Genomic DNA, 20,848 nt, shown 5'->3' with positions numbered 1-20,848 from the left:
GGGAGCCCTGTAGTCAAACTTTATACATTGGCTAAAACAATTTTAGCCGCAAACTAAAGTAGTTTCAGCCATTTGAGGGCCCCTAAATATCCAGGGTCCTAGGCTACGGCCTAGTTGGCCTATTCAGTAATCAGATCCTGGAGGTGTTTAGGTGTTCGATTTATTTTTAAAAAGATTCTTTGGTTTCTCGGGCCATGGGCCCCTAAGAGGTGTGCCCTCCCCCTCCTCGCATTACAGAGTCTGCGAGTACGCAGATCTCCAGAGTAATCCTAAAGTTGAAAAAAGTTATCTTTTGCAAATTCCAACAAATAAAATTTCACCAACAACTTTTCTTTCCTTCCTTCTTTCTCCAAGGGTACTACCGAGGCCTCCGGGGGTGTTGGCGGTACTACACAGGAGTTCTGTCTTTGTCAATTTGGTTCCACGCATGGTTAAGTTACTCCGGTGACAGGAGTAAATTAGGACCCCTTGGAGAGTGATGTCAGCTTTTGTGATCCAGGCCGCTAAAGGTGCGTTTCTCCACGTTTCTGCAAGTTCTTGTAGAATCAAAAAGATGAGATAAGACAAGAACTTAGAATTTGGGTATGGATGATGACCGTGTGAAAAAAACTCAAACCAAAGAGAAATGCAGGTGTAATAAAAATAGGAGTAAATAAAAACTTCATGACTCGTTCAAGACTCAATGGGTTCATGTTGATTGCTTTAGTGCCCCATCTCCTTTTGCTTTTAAACCAGTAAATAAATGGGAAAATTGAATGCATATGGAAATCTTTCCGATAGGGTCCGACCGGATATTGGCTATAAAACTATTCCACGTGGGGTTTTGTCTTCTGCAATCTGCATTATAGTAAGATAATTGAAGGTTTGTATTTTACTTGCGTGCAAGCCAACTATAATTTTTATTATGGAAATTAAAAGATAGATACATTGGGACAAAATAGTGACAAGATGAAGCAAAAAAGGTATGATAATTTTCTACTATTAAGGCATTGCTTTAAGCTTAAAATAGCGTGTGATAAAAAAAATCTCAGCCCCTTCCAACAGTGGCTCACCCACGGAGAGGATAAGAGGTTTCCTCTTAGAGACTAAGCTACCCCTCCCCCCCATTAGGCCTAAAAATGGAGAATTTTACATCTGATTTTCAAAAATTGTTTTGAATTTATATTTTTAATAATCAAATCAGTTTTCCCGTGCGGGAAAAACAATAGTATTTCCCAGGACGGTAAATACCGGTTCTGGGAAAAATCTTTCCAACCCTGGCCCTGCATCACAATCCTTCTCCACATAGTCTCCGCTCACAAGGTAAATAAAATTAAAAAAAAAAAATAATAATAAAGAAAAAAAAAAACGTTCAATTCAGAAATAATGATAAATAAAATAACGCACCTTTAATAGATTTTGTAAAAATGGTATGAAATTTCCTTCTGCTAAAGGGTAAGTCAAGTAAAACTTCAAACACATGTTTTTTATACATAAATTTAACTTTAGTTTTATTATTTAACATGTCCAAAAAGAAAAAGCAATTTTTGAAACAATAACTTTCTCACATTTTCGCAGGAAAGGGCCCCAGGAACCTCCGTACCAGGAGGACGGGGCCCCTTTCTAGCACCTAGCCGACCACCCCAGAAGGAGCCAGTCCGGGCCTGGATGGGGCTCATTCCAATTTGGCGACCTCCGCCCCGCGAGATTGACATGGCTTAGTTTTCCTGGACCTGAGAGGGAGAGGTGCTCTTCCCTCTGGTATCTTGGCGAGCTTCACAGTTTCTTCGTACGTGATCCTCGCCGCCGCATTTCCAGCACTTAAGTGGTTGTCGATTTTGGTCCTTGGGCGTCGAAATCCTTTTTAGGGTTCCTGCAATTTCTTTTATTTGCTTTTCAAGTTCAGCAAAACGTGACGAAACCGGATCAAGCTCATCAGTTTTCACGCTGCGGATTGAATGGCGATCCTTGCGGGTTGCTTGCTGGGCGGCCTCCAACTTCAACGCATACACAACAGCAGAATTCAGGTCTTTGACATCCGCCATCCGTAGAGCTTTCTGGATTTCCGGATCTCGAACCCCGTCGATGTAGTAGTTGAGTGCCAGGTTGTCTCGAACATCCGCAGGACAGACGCAAAAAGCAAGATGAGACAGTCTCTCGATGTCCGCCGCAAGCTCTTGCAGGGTTTCCCCGGTTTTCTGGAAACGGGACTTCAACTGGAGTCGGCTGAAATCTTTCTGGCACTTCTCACCGAAGCGAAGCTCCAACGCAGATGTGAGGGCGGCGAAATCCAGGCGCTGGCCGTCCGGAAGGGTCTGAAGAATGTCCGCTGCGTCACCTCTCAGGGATGCTGCAAGATGACAGGCCTTGGTAGCAGAGTCCCATCCGTTCGCTTCCGCCACTATCATGAACTGAGTTTTGTAAACCTGCCACGAAGTTTTCCCATCAAATGTGGCAAGTTTAATGGACGGTCGAGCAACCGATGTGGGAGCGCCAAACTGTACAGAGCTGCTTTCCGCGGTCGCCAATCTCCTTTCCAGGTCTTTAAAGATGTCTTCTTTAAGTTGATGAAATTTTCTATCTTCTTCTTCCAGTTTATTTTCTACAGCATTGCATCGGCCTTCAACGGAACTTAATTTTTCTTCAAATTTCTCTTCGATTTTATTTTCCACTGCGATGAATCGGCCTTCAACTGCCTCAAACTTTCCTTCAATAGCATCAACTCGATGCTCTATCTCATTAAATTTATTTTCCATCACAGTCTTTACCGAAGTAAGATCGTTTTTAATTTCCACTTGGTTAGAAACTAGGTCATTTTTCAGCACCGTTAAATCACTTTTCAATTGGTTTTGATTAGCCGCCATATCATTTTTTAATTGTTCTTGATTAGCTGCCATATCATTTTTTAATTGTTCTTGATTAGCTGTAAAACTTGCAGTCAAGTCACTTTTTAATTGTTCTTGATTAGCCGCCATATCACTCTTCACAGAGATGATTGCGTCAAGAAGTTGTTTTAATTGTTCATCCATTGCGCAAGTAATCACCATAAAAATAAAGTCCTAATTCAAAAAAAGTCTTTATGAAAAAATGTCCAAAGTCACACTTACTCCAAGAAAGTCCAGAAGAAGCCCCACGTTGGGCGCCAATTGTAACGGATTCGGTGAGACTTCCAACTTTCTTGAAAGGATGACACAGTTCTTGATAAAAGCACAGGAAATTTATTTACACTATGTACAGGAAATATCGTCAACAACTGCTAAATTATTCATCAGCAATTAAGCAATTATCACACAACACCGTAAACTCAACGTTTACACACGTATTTACTTCCAAATACGAAAACAACACAGCGAAATGCCTCGCAATAAACAGAGCTAATCCACTCACAGCACAAATTCTCAATCGAAACTAAACTTTTGATCCATCGCTAACGGCTTATATACACACCGGAAAGAAATCTCTCAAAGATTCCAGAAAATGCTACAACGTTCTACAACTATACTTTCATTGATAAAATCAGTGAATGAAATAAGAAAAAAAGAATAGGGGGTTGTATACTTTAGCCATATGTTAAGGGGTTGTATATTCATTACGGGAAACTATTTACAGGTTACGTTACTACAATAATTACTATTTACAGAATTTGTAACAATATGAACAGTCATCTAATATAGTACTAAAATTGTATAAGCATCATCTTTTTCAGATCATATTTACTGCCAGAAACGTACATTATCAACAATTTTCCCGTTAGTAAAAAACTGTTCCTTCTATGAGGGGCAACATTTAATATACCTTAAAATGTATACATCAATAACATATTTTAATTTTTACAATGCGTGTAAAAACACTTATCACACATCCAAAGCTAACACTGTGTTTAGTTCATTTTTTCTTTAAAGTAGATAATAATTCAATTCTAAAAATGGGATAATGATATTTGTAAAAAAATACTTAGCGAATGCTTAACACATATAAAATACTTCTCAATAAATTCAAAAGCGATTTTTCGTAATTTCGATAGTGCAAAAATTTTCAAATATTATTGTCAGAGATGTGAATACGAAAATGTTATTTCTTCACCACATTTATACAAATTTCTAATCTGTTGCCTGTAGTGATAATCAATCTATTTCAAAAATATCAGATTAATGAATTTTGCGCATAATGGGGCCCCAATTTCGGAATACTCATTTATATCCAGGATATTCGAAATCTAGGATTTCTTCTGTAAGTTCAAAAAAAAAAAAAAAATCTCCTTGATTTAAACGTTTAAAACCATTAACTTTCAGTTATTATTTTTTGAAAACACAATTTCTGAAAGCCTATTTTTACGCTTCTGCGGTCACACGTGTCATGCACAATTTGAACCTTATGCTATAGTTGTTTAGCTATCTTTTAGCACCTACTTTTAGTTTTACGATACTTCTATCTGTTTTCCTATTAGTATACACTACAAAGCATATTGAGTCAAAATCTAATTTTATTTTAGTGAAAACTATTTATTAATGCATGAAAATTAAAAGTAACGTTCGCGAATAATATAACGTTACACGTTATAAGCACAATTTTTATTTTTTAAAGATTGATCAATAGAAAAGGAGAAGAAAAAAATAAAAGAAATCGGGCACAAATATTAATAAAATAGTGAGAACATATGAACTGTCGCACAATGCAATAATGTTCGCATTTTTTAAATTCTAAAATTTGGAAAGGTAGCGGTACAGAGAATTCCGAATACAGGATCACATATACAATATGCTAGTCCGAAAAAGTAAAACTTAAATAAAGCGCTTCAGTTCTCATATAAAATATACGTGCAGGCAAATAGTTACAAAAATTATAAGCATGACCAAAAAATGCAAAATGATTTTATTCCCAAAAAACTATACTGCAAAATTATTGTATCGATAATAAAATAGTAATTAAAACTTACTTGAATATCCTTGGCACCGGTTCAGTTGCATTTGCTCGTATTTCATCCTTTATCTTCATTAAAAAGCTCTCTTTTTCAGCTTTCTTCACATCTGGCTCATGATTGTGAAAACCGTTTGAGCTATAAAATTCATTCTCCTGTAAGCATAATCTCGCTTTGCAATGTGGTTTTCGAACGCATGTCCAGTAACTTTTATTTTGTTTGCAATAGCTTAAATGATAATAATATTTTTTGTGGTTAAGAAGTTTTCCACCTCTTTTTGTTGACGAAAACGAAAGGTCGGACATTTTTCAAGCGTAGAAATCCTATTGTTTAGTACTGCAGAGCAGAAATTGAAGTGCTATATTGAAAGTTAAAAGTTTGTGAAACTGGTTTGACCTTTCAGTCCCCGGTTTCTTGCCCTTGGAAGCCCTGTAGGGGGTGTATCTGACACCTGCGTCTCCATTGTAAACGGGCAGGTGTGCTCCATTGTATATTTTAGAGGGCGAAGAAGGAAAAGGAGAAAATGGAAGCCACCCAAAAAAGCCAAGGTCCGCCATTTGCTTCCATTTTTACCCGCTTTCACCTTCAGCCATTTGTGGTCACTCATACGCATTCCCATTTTCATTTTAGCTACATTGGATTGAGTGAGTAGTGTGTTTAATTTCTTTATTGATGATAAAATGTGCATTTTTTTTTTGAGCAATCATGAATAATTTGCTAAGCTCACTTGATCGAGGTTGACGATGCTCAGATTTTTCAGGTTACCGTTACCATCACGACAAGAATAAGTCTAGCTCAGCTCGTTTTAATATTTATTAAGAGGACCGTCACCATGGTTACAAATCGTTACATTCAAGGCTAAGCAGAATTTATTTTTAAAAAGGGGAGGGAAGCTGTATAAAGTTACCCCTGGGCACTGGACAATGGCGCCTGTGCCTTTGCCCAGTGACCTGTGCCACACACACAATTACGTCAACACACATACACACACAATTACGTCTATACACATACACACACAAAAACGTCTGACACACACGCACTCTTGCGTATGCGCTTACACACACACACACATACACAAAACCCAACGAATAGGGTCCTATCGCAACTCGTGATTGCGAAAAGCATAATTTGAATTCAAGATGTCGAAAAAATTCCAATTTATTCATTTATTATTACTATTTTTTAAATTTTCTTCACAAGAAGTTATTCTTTTACACACAAGAAAACAATTCAAAACAAAATGTATGCTTGAAAAAAAGGTGTCCTTTTTACGTTTTAAGTTAAAATTGAATAATAACTATTGAAGGCTTATTAATTTTTAAGGAAGGTCATAAGTTCAGGAGTATGGAGGTGGGATAGAGATTTTGGTATTGATCCTTTAGAACCTGAAGTCATATTGTTCTTCCCATTATAGTAATAAATTTATATGTAATATGTATGAAGGCATTTTGCTTTAAACCAGATATCATTTCTAAATGATGATCGACTACGATTTCGGAGACATTTAAAACAACCATACAAGTTGAAAATTTACTTAAAGCATCACACGAACTGAGAACAAATGTGGTTGTTTCCTTCAGTCAAAAGTACTACTTTTAGTCACAGAAATTGATAGAATGAGTAAAAAAAAAACAACATGGACCCAGAAAATATTTTTACTTTCTCAACAGTTATTTTTTAATTAAGTTTTTAAAATGTCCGATTTTGAAAACAAGGCGTGGTCTTTATGACGTCACAAATGCTGCAATTTGGTGCATCTTTCTACAGCGTTTCCACGTTATGATAATCAAGAAGCGAATTATCAACTATCAAAGGGATCTCTGGGTCTTCAAACTATAAAAGACTGCGTGCCAGGCGCCTTGCCTTCAGAAGACAACACAATAGATTTTGGTGCCTTCTATGGACAGTTCGAGAATTTAGAACCGGGCCAGAAGCCGAATAACTTTCTGGACTGCCACCCCAGAGGGATCGTTTCATGTGGAGGACATCGTGACCACGAGCACACTTAACGTCGCCCAGTCACCATTAATGACGACGATGAATCTTCGACCAGCGAGGATCGAACCCGAGACCCTCCGGCCCCAAGTCCAATGCCTTACCGATCAGGCCACCACGACCTTAGAAGCGAATTAAATATTGCGCTCTACGCTTGCTAACAACCATATCGTTGCCAATACACGTGAGTAAAGATGCGAATGAAATATTTTGCTCTGTTAATGGCAACATTCAATGGCATTTCATCATTTGTGATGTCACACGACAGAACCGAAAACAATGAAAGCGCACTGATTTAAGTAATTTTTTAAAAATAATAAACTTAAATAAATTATTTAAAAATGATCAGATCCTATGTTTTTAAACATGCTCTTTCAGAAAAAAATACTTTTAAAATTTTGGAAAAGACCCCATTTTCATCTCATATAAAGGTTTTTTTTTTTTTTGTGATTAAGTCAACAATGTATCTTAGTATCCATTCTTCAATAGAAAAGTTACTCCGTCAATTCTCAATGGAATAGTTGTGTTTAAATAGAGCTTCAAAAAAGAAAGGGTTTTTACACTCACACATATATTTTCCGTAAACGCTAAAAATATGTTTAGTAACTTAGTAAAGTCTGCAAAAATTAAATTATTTGCGAATTTGGTTCTTCTTCTATATACAGTAGACCTTGCGCGGGGGTTGTGTTCCACGGAAATGCCGCGTAAATTAAGACTTAATAGTAGTGTTAAAATAAGGGTTGGGTTTCATAGATTAAAAAAAAAAAAAAAAAAAACACCTCATTCTAGTGATAGATAAATATATATAATAAGTTTAATGTGTAGGGGAGAGCGGGGCTAGAAGTTCCGTTTTTCAAGCAAGCTTAAAATTTGTTACGAAAACGTAGTTCTAGAATTATTATTCTGAGATTAAAATATAGTAACATGTACTGCTATGATGTAACAAATGTTTTTTGTGCAGTATTTCGCAAGATTTTTTTATAATTAATTTTATCGTACCAAAAGTCGAGAAGGAACAACTTGCCCCTTCTTGGGGCTAGTTGTTCCGCGGGTGGGGCAAGGTGTTCCGATATTAACATGACGATGTTTAACGATGATGATTTCGAGATGAATATCGTTTCATAAAAGGGTATTTAAAGGTATAATTTGTGATAAAAAATATATTTGATTAAAAAGAAGTGCTTATTTAAAGGCTAATAAGCAATATTGTTCGAATAATCAGATGTTTTTTTTATTTAAACTTAAAGCAAATTAAACTTATTTTAAATTTTAGCATTGATAATTTGTATTTAAAGGCAAAATGATTGCCTTTTAAGTACAAAACAAATACATATATATATATTAAGACACAGTTAGTAAGTTAATACAGTAACATTATAATATATTAACATAGTAAAATAGAGTAAAAATAGAATAATTTAGAAAAAATGAATAAAATATTTAACAACTTTTGTAGCTAATAAGCTATGACAGTCTGCAATCATAACAGTACACCATTTTTGACTATAACTGATACGATACTTTGCAGACGATCCATTAACGAGGTTAGAGCAAATGATAACAATGAACTCCCAAATTACTGTAGGCGGATCGAGGGGCACGGTAGTGCCCCAGCCAAGTCGAGCGCGAAGCAAACACTGCCGTACCATCTTTACTGGAACCATTTCGTCGCATTTTCAGGCCCCTATTTGAGAACTTTCTGATGAGACCAGAACGCAGAAATTTTCGTCATCCAGTAAGCTATAATCACACACTACAAATCCGAAATTTCAAGTCTGTAGGTCATTTAGTTCTGAAGTTAAGTGAAAGCAAAGTTTCGCATTTATGACACTCACTCACTCATGATCATCAAAATAGAACTAGTACTTCCCATAAACTCAGAGAGGTGAAATTTGGTACAGAGGTAAGGTTTGATGACTACATAAAGGGAAAAATATAAAAACTAGGCTAACCGCCTTTACAAAAAATATTCAACTTGGTGGGCCGCTTCATTTGATGTCAAAAATCGAAAGTCTGAAGTATCTAATGAAGAACCCTCAGCTGGTCTCAGCTGTATTAGATATGGTAATGCCCCCTTCTACTATTGGTACATCAAAAAATCGACTGTCATTGCGAAAGTCCAGTGTAGTGGGACACATCTTCTAATTTAATCTAGCCTAACTTTAGTCTGCTCGAACATCACACAAATTAAATGTTTCTACAAAAAGAAGTGAAATCCCACCAAAAACATTCTGTAAAAAACTAGCCAAGTCTCGATGGAGCTGTTTGTTTATCTCTAAAAAGTAATGAAATCTAAACAAAGTCATGACAAGTCGAAGGTTCCTTACTGCGATTTCTTTATTGTTATAGTTAATGTTGTGTGACTTAGCCGTTAAAGAGTATACACAAGGGTACAAAAACAGGTGCTCCATGACACGATTGCACCAATCTGTCGCCAGAACCGCTACCCATTGACGATGGAAAATTGCCACTAGGAAAACGTGTAAACAAAATTGACTTGTACCCACTAACGTATAAAGAATGTTTAACGGCCAAGTCACACAACATTAACTATAACAATAAAGAAATCGCAGTAAGGAACCTTCGACTTGTCATGACTTTGTTTAGATTTCATTACTTTTTAGAGATAAACAAACAGCTCCATCGAGACTTGGCTAGTTTTTTACAGAATGTTTTTGGTGGGATATTGTTATTGCGGATGTGTTTATTTATTGTTTATTTATTTATTTATTTATTTTTGTATTTATAAATTACTGAATATAGAAAATACTCATTTTAACTTAACATGTGCAAGATCTATTTTTAGACATTACGATTTCTTTCTTCCCCTTTTTTCCCAAAGACATCGCAAACTCTCCTCGGTCACCGAAATCCGACTATCTGAAACCAGATTTTTTTCATCTACACTCCATATGCTTGTAAATGAGTGACCGAGCCAGATTTGCTAGAAAAAAATCTCCTGCTTTACACTTAATTGTGTTTTTAATTTACACCTCCGATAATGAGAATCCTACACAAATTTGGTTTAGGCTAAACTCACAAAGGAGCAGCTACAGTATCTGGCTATCACGACGGCCAAACAGGTAAACCCTAAACAGATCCACTTGCGTAGGATTCTGTGTAATGAGACATCTGCCTTGTCTGAGCAGCTTTGAACTGTTTTATCTCTTTGGCTACTGTCTTGAATCACCACAAGGTAGCATAATCAACCAATTTCAAATTTCATATTTTCATATAAAAGGATGAAAGATATTTTTATCTTCAAAAATTTCATATTCTTCTGTCTGAGAGAACGACCAAATATTTTCAATGAATCACCGGTGAGAGTCGACATTCTCCAATTTCTATATTTCTCGGTAACGAATATATACATATAATATAAATTTATATGTGTTTTTTTTACTACACAGCTGCTATAGATAAATAGGGGCAAGGAGTTCCTTAGAGCTAGTTGTTCCTCGGAACAACTTGCCCCACAAGCACAAGTCCTTGAAAAAATGAATTATAGGTTTGATAACGAAACGTAAATCGATTCAGCGCAGTGTTTTAGAATGCAAAATAGATATTTGCATAAAAACACCAAAGATCTGAACTCTATCATTTAAATATCGTGAAAAAGACCAAAAAGTTCAAAAACGAAAATATTTACAAAAGTGGATTAGTGATGCACTTACTCAGCTTTTAATATACCGGACGCCACTGGTCTGGCTAATGTGCGCTGCAACATTCCATTTTACCAGATATTTACAAAATACATTTATCTTTTTTCTTCATTGAGTTATTTCGAAAGGAACAACTTACCCGCGCAACTTTTAGCCCCGCTCTTCCCTACTTATATCGACATGTATGAGCAACAAGCATAAAGAAAACATAAATTAATTTAGTGTTTATAAAAAGGAGCTGACTATGATAGTCTTTTGGCAGTCATCAAGAATGTTTCTCCGTAGCTCTTAGCAGAGCATTAACGCATCCATGTTCACTTGCTTCATTTCCATGATGGACTCTTCTTTCACTAGCAAATCAGAAAGATCATTTGCTATGATCAAGAAATGGCTCAAAATTTTCAATTTGAACGTTTTTGGCGAATTAACTATGTTTTATTTACCTATTTGCTTGTTTTAAAGTCTTAAAATATGCGCGCATAATCTGTATGCGTGTGTCAACTTGATCAATCTTTTAGTAACAAAGGTAAAGTAAGTAACTTGATATGCAATTTTTTTCTTTAATTTTACCTAGTGAGTTTGCATGTTTATAACAAATTAGCTTTAACGCAATTTTTGTAAATAAAAAGAAATAAACCATTGGTTTGGACAGATTTGTAAAATCTTTTTTATAACTATCGTAAGAACATGAAGCGGCGTGGTGTGTGTGTGTGTGTGTGTGGGGAAGGGGAGGGGGTGAAGGATGTGGGGGAAAGCCCCCCCCAAAAAAAGTAATTTGTGACGAGCCCCAAAGTTCCTATGCACGCCCCTATGTGTAAGGACTTCTTAAACATCCCGGATCCAGACTTAAAGCTTCGGAGGAAAATTTGTAAAACATTACGTTAATGGGGGCGGGGGGGGGGGGGCGGGGGAGGGGTTAGATGAAATTAGTCATTTGAAAAACAAATAGAGTTTGCCTTAAAGCTTGCGTTTTACAACCTATCTTTCGTTTGTAATTCCTTTTATTAGAAAATTACATGAATTTTAAATGTTGCTAAGTCAACTATTGTCAGTTTTCACTTAGTAGTTTAAAAAACCTTATTGTTCACAACTCATTGCTGTATGATAAAGTGCTTAGAGAAAATATTACTGTTTACAACAGAGATTGATTTAAGTGTAAGCCTGAGAAGCCTGGCTCAGGGCCAGGCCCCCTGGTTTGGGGGGGGGGGCTAAAAATTACAATTTTTTTACATATATAAATGTTTTGAACTATAAAATTTTTCTGAATTTTTTAATTTAATTGTGAGTAAAAATTTAATTGTTATTGTTGGCATAAGCTTAGTGGAAGACCCCATAAAGTGAGACAGTTATCAGAAGTGCCATTTAGTACAGAATTAGACTGCCTACATGGCACTCCATGTTAGTTAAGGAGCTTATTATTACTACTGCTTATGGTATTTATTTTGTCTCTGTTAATTTACATTTTTTCAAAATGTTTGAATTTTTGTAACTGTTTATTGATGTACATTTCAAATTACAAATACATTGATCCAGAAATTAAGTAACTTCGACTATGAACGGCAGCTTATATCACAACAAATGCCAAGGGTTTTACAGAAAAAGGAGGCCAGTGGGGACAACCCCAATAAAATCAGTGGTGCAGAATGCACCACGCCATTGCTCTTTGGGGGAATGAGAACCTCTGGAATCAATGACAAAAAACTGTGCAATAGAGCACGTTCTTCGATTGTACATTTCAAGGAGGCTGTTGTGCTTACAGTCCTAAAATTTCTCAATCGGACCCTGGTTTACGTTGCAGAATTTGTTCCTTGGGACATTGGAATGGTATAATTGTGAATCTGGTTTGACATTTCAAGCCTCGGCCAGTCTCGGCTTCCCACCGTTTTCTAACCCCTCGGAAAACGTACGGGGGGGGGGGGAGGGGGGGATATACCTGACACCTGCATCTCCATTGTAAACGGGCTAGTGTACTCCTTTGTTTCCTTTGGAGAGTGACAGGAGAAGACGAAAAAGGAAGCCACAGTTTGCAGCTCCCACAGTGTTCTCAGTTCCAAAGTGGAGTGTAGCACGTCTCCCTCTAAAGAGATAAAATTATTTGAACTATCTCATCAAATATTTTTTTCTTTCTCTTCACAATATTAGTTTTTTTTAAGTTACAAAAATTTTCGATTTTTCGCCCATCAGTTCTTTATTGATAGAATTAGTAATTAATGTTAATAAAAAAGAAACTAAATAATAATAATAATTTTAAAAAGCGTGCGTGTATCTTAACGATCACTTGTCATTTCAATCAAGGAAGCTAACTGTGAAATTATGGGCTTATAAAAATTATAACCATTAAATTATGGCCATATTCGATGTAAATTATTACATATGCTTTGAAGTAGATTGATTGTATTTAAGGAATACGGGGGGGGGGGGAGAAAACCATTCTAAAATAACCTAATGTTATATTGTTTCTTTGTTATATCAAGCGCGTATCCATAAAAATTTTTTTGAGGGGCACCAAAAAGCAAAAGTTGGGGGAAGGGGGATAAATAAATAGAAAACTTCAAAGGCCCCAAAGGTTTTTCTTCTTTTCTTTTTATGGTTCTTTAAAGTCATTTAACCTACTTTAATGTACAAAAAATTATATACAAATAACATCGTACCACATTTTAAAATGTTTCTAAGGCACTAGCGCAGCCAGAATCAGTGGTGTTCCCATAGGGTATACGCCATATACTCTCAAGCATTTTTTAGACATATAGCGTATACCCTCAAGCTTCATAAAATTTCATATAATGACATACTATGTATATGATCACATACACAAATTGTGTGCAATGGATTACTGGGAGTATACACTCAGAAAAATTGATGGGAACATCACTGGCCAGAATAATTTCGAAGGTTATTTTGGCCAAACAATCCTTACATGTGAAAAACAGCTCTATTAAGATTGGCAATTATGTTAAAACTAAGGCCTCAGGGGGCTTTTATCAGTTTTTCACCCCCTCCCTCCTTCGCTGAACCACTGCAGAATTATAACCGAATTCATTTTTAAATTTACCACAATCTCACTATGCTGTAATATTGAACTGTCCATTGTCGTTAAAACACGAGTTTAGGCATTAAATGGACCTGATTGCCATGTACGTGCAATATATCGACAGTCAGGGCCTGACTACTAGGGTGGAACGAAAAAAACAAAGTTTTTATTTTCGAATCGTAATAGTGCGGAAAAGTTGCGATTGGTGAAGACTTACAAAACAAAACAAATATTTTTAAAATCGGATAATATCTTCCGATCCCGCAACGAGCCTGAATATTTGAAAAAATGGAAAATTTCCTGTTTTCTTAGTGATTTTTCAAAAATTTTGTTTTATGTTTCTTTTTAAAGCTCTAAGATGGAAAAGTTACGATTGGTGAAACCTTCAGAAATTAAAAAAAAAATTTGAAATCGAATAATACCTTCTGATCTAGAACCAAGCCTAAAAAATCGAAAAAGTTGAGAATTTCAGGATTTTTCCGAATTTTTAACATTTTTGGATCAATGTACTTTTTCAGGCTACAGAACGGAGAAGTTACGTTTAGTGAAGACTTCAAAGTGAAAAAAAAAATATCTTTTTGAAATAAAACAATATCTTCCGATCGCGCAACGAACCTACACGTTTGAAAAAATGTAAACTTTAAGCCCTTTTTTCAGCTTTTTTTTTCTTTTAGTTTAACGATCCTCATAAGTTCGGTATAAAATACTAATAGAAGAACGTTTGTTTATAAAACAAATGTGATATTTTAGTACTAGAGCCTGCCTGTAAATTGTCCACATGGCCCTTTAATCCCGCGATAATCATATTTGTTTATGCCGCTTAGTACAGTGTATGCATCTAATACGCCCCATTAGCGAAATAAAGAATCGCAAAAATTTCACAGACGATGCCATTCATAGTTACTGAACAATTCAAATCTGTCGATACTTACCTAACAATCTAAAACAAGTTGATTACCCTGTCATTGTAAGAAACTCTTTCTTTGCGCATCCCGAAAACTTATTAATGGCAATGGTGTTTAATGAAAGGGGGCACATAAGAGAACTAGCATTTAAAAACGTCTTAAAAGCCAGAGAATCTGTTTCTAAAGGCAAAAGCATTAGAAACTTTGTCATTCCATCTCTAAATTTCGAAGCAGAAGGTTACACAGAGATTATTAATTGGAACACGACAAAGCTATCTTCTATACCTTTTCTTCGTAAAGTTCCTAACAAAGACATTGAAAATTTTATTGTAACAGGCACTATACCCGACTGGGATATAAAGCTATTTCTCTGCCATACGCAAGCTGTCGAAAGATGTGTGAAGCTAATGACGGAGGCTTCACTCAAAGTGTGTGGATTTAAATCAAAAGATGGCTACATAAGAGCAACATTGAAATCCAGATCAATTATGCCCGAATTTTCCAAAAAATCTGATTATAAATTAACTTTAACAACTAACACAACTAACACTTAAAACAATAAGAATTGTATACTGGATTGTGAATTTGGTAAATATTTTATAACTTTTTATTATTTGAAAATGTTTCATTGTTGTAAAGAATGGTTGTTTTGCATGTTTCGAAGATACCTTAAAAGTCAAGAAATAAATTAATGTTTATGTGTAATATAGGGTTTTTTTTTAAAGGCTTTTCCCTATAACACCGGGGGAAAAAAACAACAAGAACAATTTTATTTTTAATCACTAAGAAAAGATAAAATTCTCAATTTTTTTACTTTTCATGCTTGTTTCTGGATCAGAAGGTATTATTTGATTTCAATATGTTTTTTTAAATTTCTGAAGGCTTCACCATCGTAACTTTTCCGCCTTAGAGTATTAAAAAGAAACGTTGGAGCAAAATTTTTAAAAAATCTCTAAGAACACATGAAATTTTCCATTTTCTTTCAAATTTTTAGGCTTGTTGTGGGATCAGAAGATATTATCCAATTTTAAAAATTTTTGTTTGTTTTGTAAGTCTTCACCAATCGCAACTTTTCTGCACTATTACAATTCGAAAACAAAAACTTTGTTTTTTTCGTTCCACCCTAGTAAACAACTTGTTTTAGATTCTCAGGTAAATATCGACAGGTTTGAATTGTTCTGTAAACATGAATGGCACCGTCTGTGAAATTTTTGTGGTTCTTTATTTCGCTAATGGGGCGTATTAGATGCATACACTGTACTAAGCGGCATAAACAAATATGAGTATCGCGGGATTAAAGTGCCATGTGGACAATTTATAGGCAGGCTCTAGTACTAAAATATCACATTTGTTTTATAAACAAACGTTCTTCTATTAGTATTTTATAACGAACTTATGAGGATCGTTAAACTAAAAGAAAAAAAAAAGCTGAAAAAAGGGCTTAAAGTTTACATTTTTTCAAACGTGTAGGTTCGTTGCGCGATCGGAAGATATTGTTTTATTTCAAAAAGATTTTTTTTTTTCCACTTTGAAGTCTTCACTAAACGTAACTTCTCCGTTCTGTAGCCTGAAAAAGTACATTGATCCAAAAATGTTAAAAATTCGGAAAAATCCTGAAATTCTCAACTTTTTCGATTTTTTAGGCTTGGTTCTGGATCTGAAGGTATTATTCGATTTCAAATTTTTTTTTTTTAATTTCTGAAGGTTTCACCAATCGTAACTTTTCCATATTAGAGCCTTAAAACAAAATTTTTGAAAAATCACTAAGAAAACACGAAATTTTCCATTTTTTCAAATATTCAGGCTCGTTGCGGGATCGGAAGATATTATCCGATTTTAAAAATCTTTGTTTTGTTTTGTAAGTCTTCACCAATCGCAACTTTTCCGCACTATTACGATTCTAAAGTAAAAACTTTGTTTTTTTCGTTCCACTCTACTGACTACTCAAAAGGCTCAGGAAGCTTGAGCTTCCCCCCAGAATTAACAGTGGGCCCAAAAATGACTTAAAATTTTCAGTTTCTGCCTTCGAATGTATTTTTAAAAGTATTCAAACATTATAACTCGCTAAATAAAAATTCACTCTTTATATTTGAGCATGCACATTTGAAGGGATTCGGCGTAAGATTATGGTAAATAATTTAAAAAAAAAAGAAAAAAAATAAAACGAGAAAGGCTATTTTTTTTAAAAAAATAAAATAAATACCCTCTTCCTACAGATCTGGTAGAGAGCGGTGTAATCAGGCGAGGATAAATCCACATGACATAAGTTTCTTTATTCAGTTTGTTTTTTGAAAGAAAAAAAAAAAAAAAAGAACTCTAATTCAGTACATTTGAACGCAATAAAAGAAAAAGAGCTATCTTAATGATAAAATAAATTTTATTAGTGAATTAAACAAACACCAATAGACACACACCATAACAAGTATCCCAATTGTGAACACAATTAATAAACATTTATCTTCGTTTTGAGATAACCAATTCAAAAATTTTACATAAAAAATATCAACTATTTTGTAAACTTTAATTTCACCACATTTCTTAAAGAACACGTAACAACAATTGGAAATTGAGATTCAGAATAGACATTTTATAAACATACTTTAACTTCTGTATGTTCAAAATTTTATTGAAGAACATTTTAAACTGATTATTGCACTGCGAGCAACAAACAGCATGACTTGCATGAATTTGGGTTGCTTTTCTCACAGCAACTATACAAAATTCTCTTTATATGAGTCATTAAGAGCAAAAAGGGTGTAAGTCAATATAAGGGGAAAAAAACGCCTTCAAAAAACACCCAGGAACTAAAAAGCAAAAAATAACCGAACACACTTACATACTATTTCCTACCCAAACCTAGAAATGAAATTTATTTTACAATTCCAGTACAGAAACCAACTAAATTACTTAAACATCCAATAGGGAAGTTGCAACCTATTAAATGTTCATATTTTGGCTATTGGATATTGTTAATTGACCCTCAAAACTAAAAAATTCACCATCGCCGAATTTTAAAACACCGTGGTTGATTTTTAATGAATTTTTAAAAATCCACGCGCAAAAGTGCGCTCTTCTGAAACGTCACGAGCCTAACGTCACAGGGCGCGAATGGGCAGCCTTCCGCCGAAGATCCCTTGTTTTCGCTAGGGACATTTTGAGCGCGCTGATATTTTTATTTTTTATAAATTCAATAGTCCTTTTGAACACACTATGGAGACCGGATTCATTAAAGCACAATCTGAATAATCTTCCTCATGTAACATCAATGATGATATTCGAATATTTTCGAGAGGATGAGAGGTTTAATGTTCCAGAAACGCGAGGAGTTAAATGCGAGGAGATAAGCCTTTTACGTTTCGTCTTCAAAGTCGAATGCGTGACCTTCGGCTTCTCCCCTATCGAAAGAGCGCATGACGTCACTTCCTATGCCATTTGACGTCACAAGCGCTTGAACTTTAAAAATTAATTTAAAAAAAACTACTTATCGTATCGCAAAATTTTTTTCACCTATGATGTTCATACATGTTACTCTATCATATAAAAATAAAATTGAAAAATCGAAAACTTCCCTATTATAAAATAAACAATTATTTTAATTATTATACGATGAATTATTTTAAATACCTAACTAATATACGATCCCCTATAATAATTACTTATTACCTATATTTTTCTAATTTTGGGAGGGTCCCGGAGCCTAAGCTTAAAAGCCCTGAAGCTTAAAATTCCGGGAAAGTGCAAATATACGGGTAAAAATGTCTCATTTGCCCAAATAGATTGAGCGATTAGTCTATCGGCAAATGGTTGAAATTAGACTAAAACCACTGTTGCTCTAAACGGCTCATATGCAACACTGAAAAAATTGATTCGTTGTAGATGATTTAAAAATATATAATATAGTAAACTCCCGATTATCGGCGGTTGGATTATCAGCTGCTCGGATTATCCGCGGGTCTTTTAACAATTTTTTTTTCTTCAACGGTGGTGACTTATGATTGTGTTATTGTTTGTCTTTAGCTTTTTCTTATACTTTTTACAATCAATGTTATTTTTTTTAGCTATAACTTTTCTGTATGTGTGAGTTTTATTCATATTTTTTAGCTATTGTATGCAACAGTATCGTTTTTTACCCATAATTCGGATTATCCGCGGTTTCGCTTATACGCGGTTATCGTGCCACCCTAATCCGCGGGTAATCGGGAGTTTACTGTATATGTAATTTTTGCACCTGAAAATTTTCACGAATAAACTTTCACATAGATAATTTTCACAATAAACAACAGAAAAGAATCAAATACTTAAAATAAATAATATATCAAAACAAAACAAAGGAAAATCACCAGGATAAAATAAAATAAATATTGAATTCATAGAAGAGAACACCAACAAAACAAGAAGATCATGTATAAAACTTAATCACATATAACACTTAGAACAACATGACACAAGCATTAGAAACAACAAACAGGGAATACATAAAACAATTGTCCTTTCTGCATTTTAAGGCACTTTTTAGTGACATTGTGAAAGTGATGGTAGAAAAAAAAAATGCAGACAAGGCAAAATGACTGTTCTTTGATTATTTGTAGTTTGATTGGATTGAGTATTAATTTTTCATCGACTCTTCCGATTATGTAAAGGTTCTTTAACAGAAAAGTAACTTAAGAAAACTACAGCAGATAACATACAGTATTTTTGGAGTATGCAGTACATCAGTACATATAAGAGTATTTGAAAACAATCCCCCAGATTGTGTCTTGTTTCTGTGTGTAGCAGTAAGGAGAAGAGGCCTTTTATTGAGCAGTTTCAAAATAATGCCATACTGTGGCAATATGGCTGGAAGTAAAGAATATTAATATGTCATTTTCCCACAATTGTGGTAAAATAAATAAAAGGTACATTTATTTTAAAAACCTGCAGTATTATTTAGGCAAAAATGAATCTTGAGACATAACAGAATTTTAGCAGTTTACTTTCATTTTCAGAGAAGTTATAGAGCAGTTATAAGGGGATTTTTGTGGGTGCATGAGCATTTTGTATCCCGCAAAATTTTATGCAGCTGGAATAAAATGATAAACACCATGGGGAAACCCAAAAACCATTTTTATGCATGCAGTATTGCAGGCTGTTTCCAAAATCACCTACGTAAAGGCTTTTTTTTCCCTTTACTCCCTGTGTATGGTTACAAAAAGGTAATACTGTGTGAAGTAAAAAAAGTACTTATAGGTAAAGAAAGTACTATCAGGATCTTGATCATAATTTAATATGCATGGTTCTAGTGATCCAAAGGTCACATGACTTATGACATCCATTCCCATAAGATAAACTTCATGTTAAAGAAAGTTTTTTGAGGCACTTTGGTATTGACAACAACCAGGGGCACCCCAAAGTTAAAATTTTGGGAGGGCATAAACTATTAATTTGCCTAATGGAACTCAAATTTTGCCGAACTATCAGACAAAATTAACCCAATATAGAAATTTTTTGGAGGTCACAGTGACCTCTTACGAACTTGCATCAGGGCGCCCCTGTCAACAATGACATTCTTCAACGACTTCTTCCATTTTGTCATGTGTGAGAACTGATCAAAGCCCGCCGTCTTTGATCTGTTGTTGTTCACATGTGCCACTTAATTTTTGATCAAGAACGCTTTCAGTTTCTTGAAAACAGGTTATGAAGCAGTAAACTGTCATTTGCCACAAGTCTAAACAATTATGTTCAATCATAAAAATTCTTTTCCTCTGTGTCTTGAACCAAGTAAATAGTTCCCTACTCATAATAACACAAAACAGCAACAGAGATTTTATCATGACATCGAATGGCAAGATATTATCATTTACGAAAAATAAGATATATTATGTACTACAGACCAGATTTTGTGCATTTTTAAAAACAAAACTTGTATTTTGCGTGACTTTTGGATCATCCTGTATATAAACTTTACATCCAATGAGTTTTAATCAAATATTTCTTACCACAACACCATAACTATCCAAAAAATAAACAACATATTTTAGGCTATAAGGAAGGAGAAAGGCATAAAAAGGAAACACAAAAATGAACCAATATATTCATTACATAAATAAATAGCCTTAGTGAGCTTTAAATAAAAATATGTTTGAAGAAACTCTCCATGAATATAACAATGCACTAAGTATTGATTTAAAAGTTTTAAACCTAAAAGTTAAATACAAAAGAGAAAACAATACAGTTGAGCTCCTAAAATAAAATGTTTGAACATTTATCATTGTAAATAATCGCAACCAATAAGGAATACAAGAGTTAAATTTAAAATCTGGAGCAAAATTAACAATTTTAAGTTGTAGTTTTCTGTTGAAATATTGTTGCAGTGCTCAGC

The 20,848-nt window shown here is 34.6% G+C and overlaps 1 protein-coding gene across 1 annotated transcript in view; it reads right to left on the bottom strand.

The window, feature by feature from the left end:
• Positions 1-20,848, bottom strand: part of LOC129232518 (uncharacterized) — a gene marked incomplete at its 3' end in the record, with an annotated part of 36,543 nt that overhangs the window by 14,908 nt on the left and 787 nt on the right. The gene's annotated exons all lie outside the window — the stretch shown is intronic.

This window comes from Uloborus diversus, unplaced genomic scaffold (assembly GCF_026930045.1).
Source record: "Uloborus diversus isolate 005 unplaced genomic scaffold, Udiv.v.3.1 scaffold_1227, whole genome shotgun sequence".
NCBI classification, from domain to species: domain Eukaryota; kingdom Metazoa; phylum Arthropoda; class Arachnida; order Araneae; family Uloboridae; genus Uloborus; species Uloborus diversus.
Note: the sequence above shows the minus strand (reverse complement) of the source record. Positions and strands in the feature narration are given on the sequence as shown.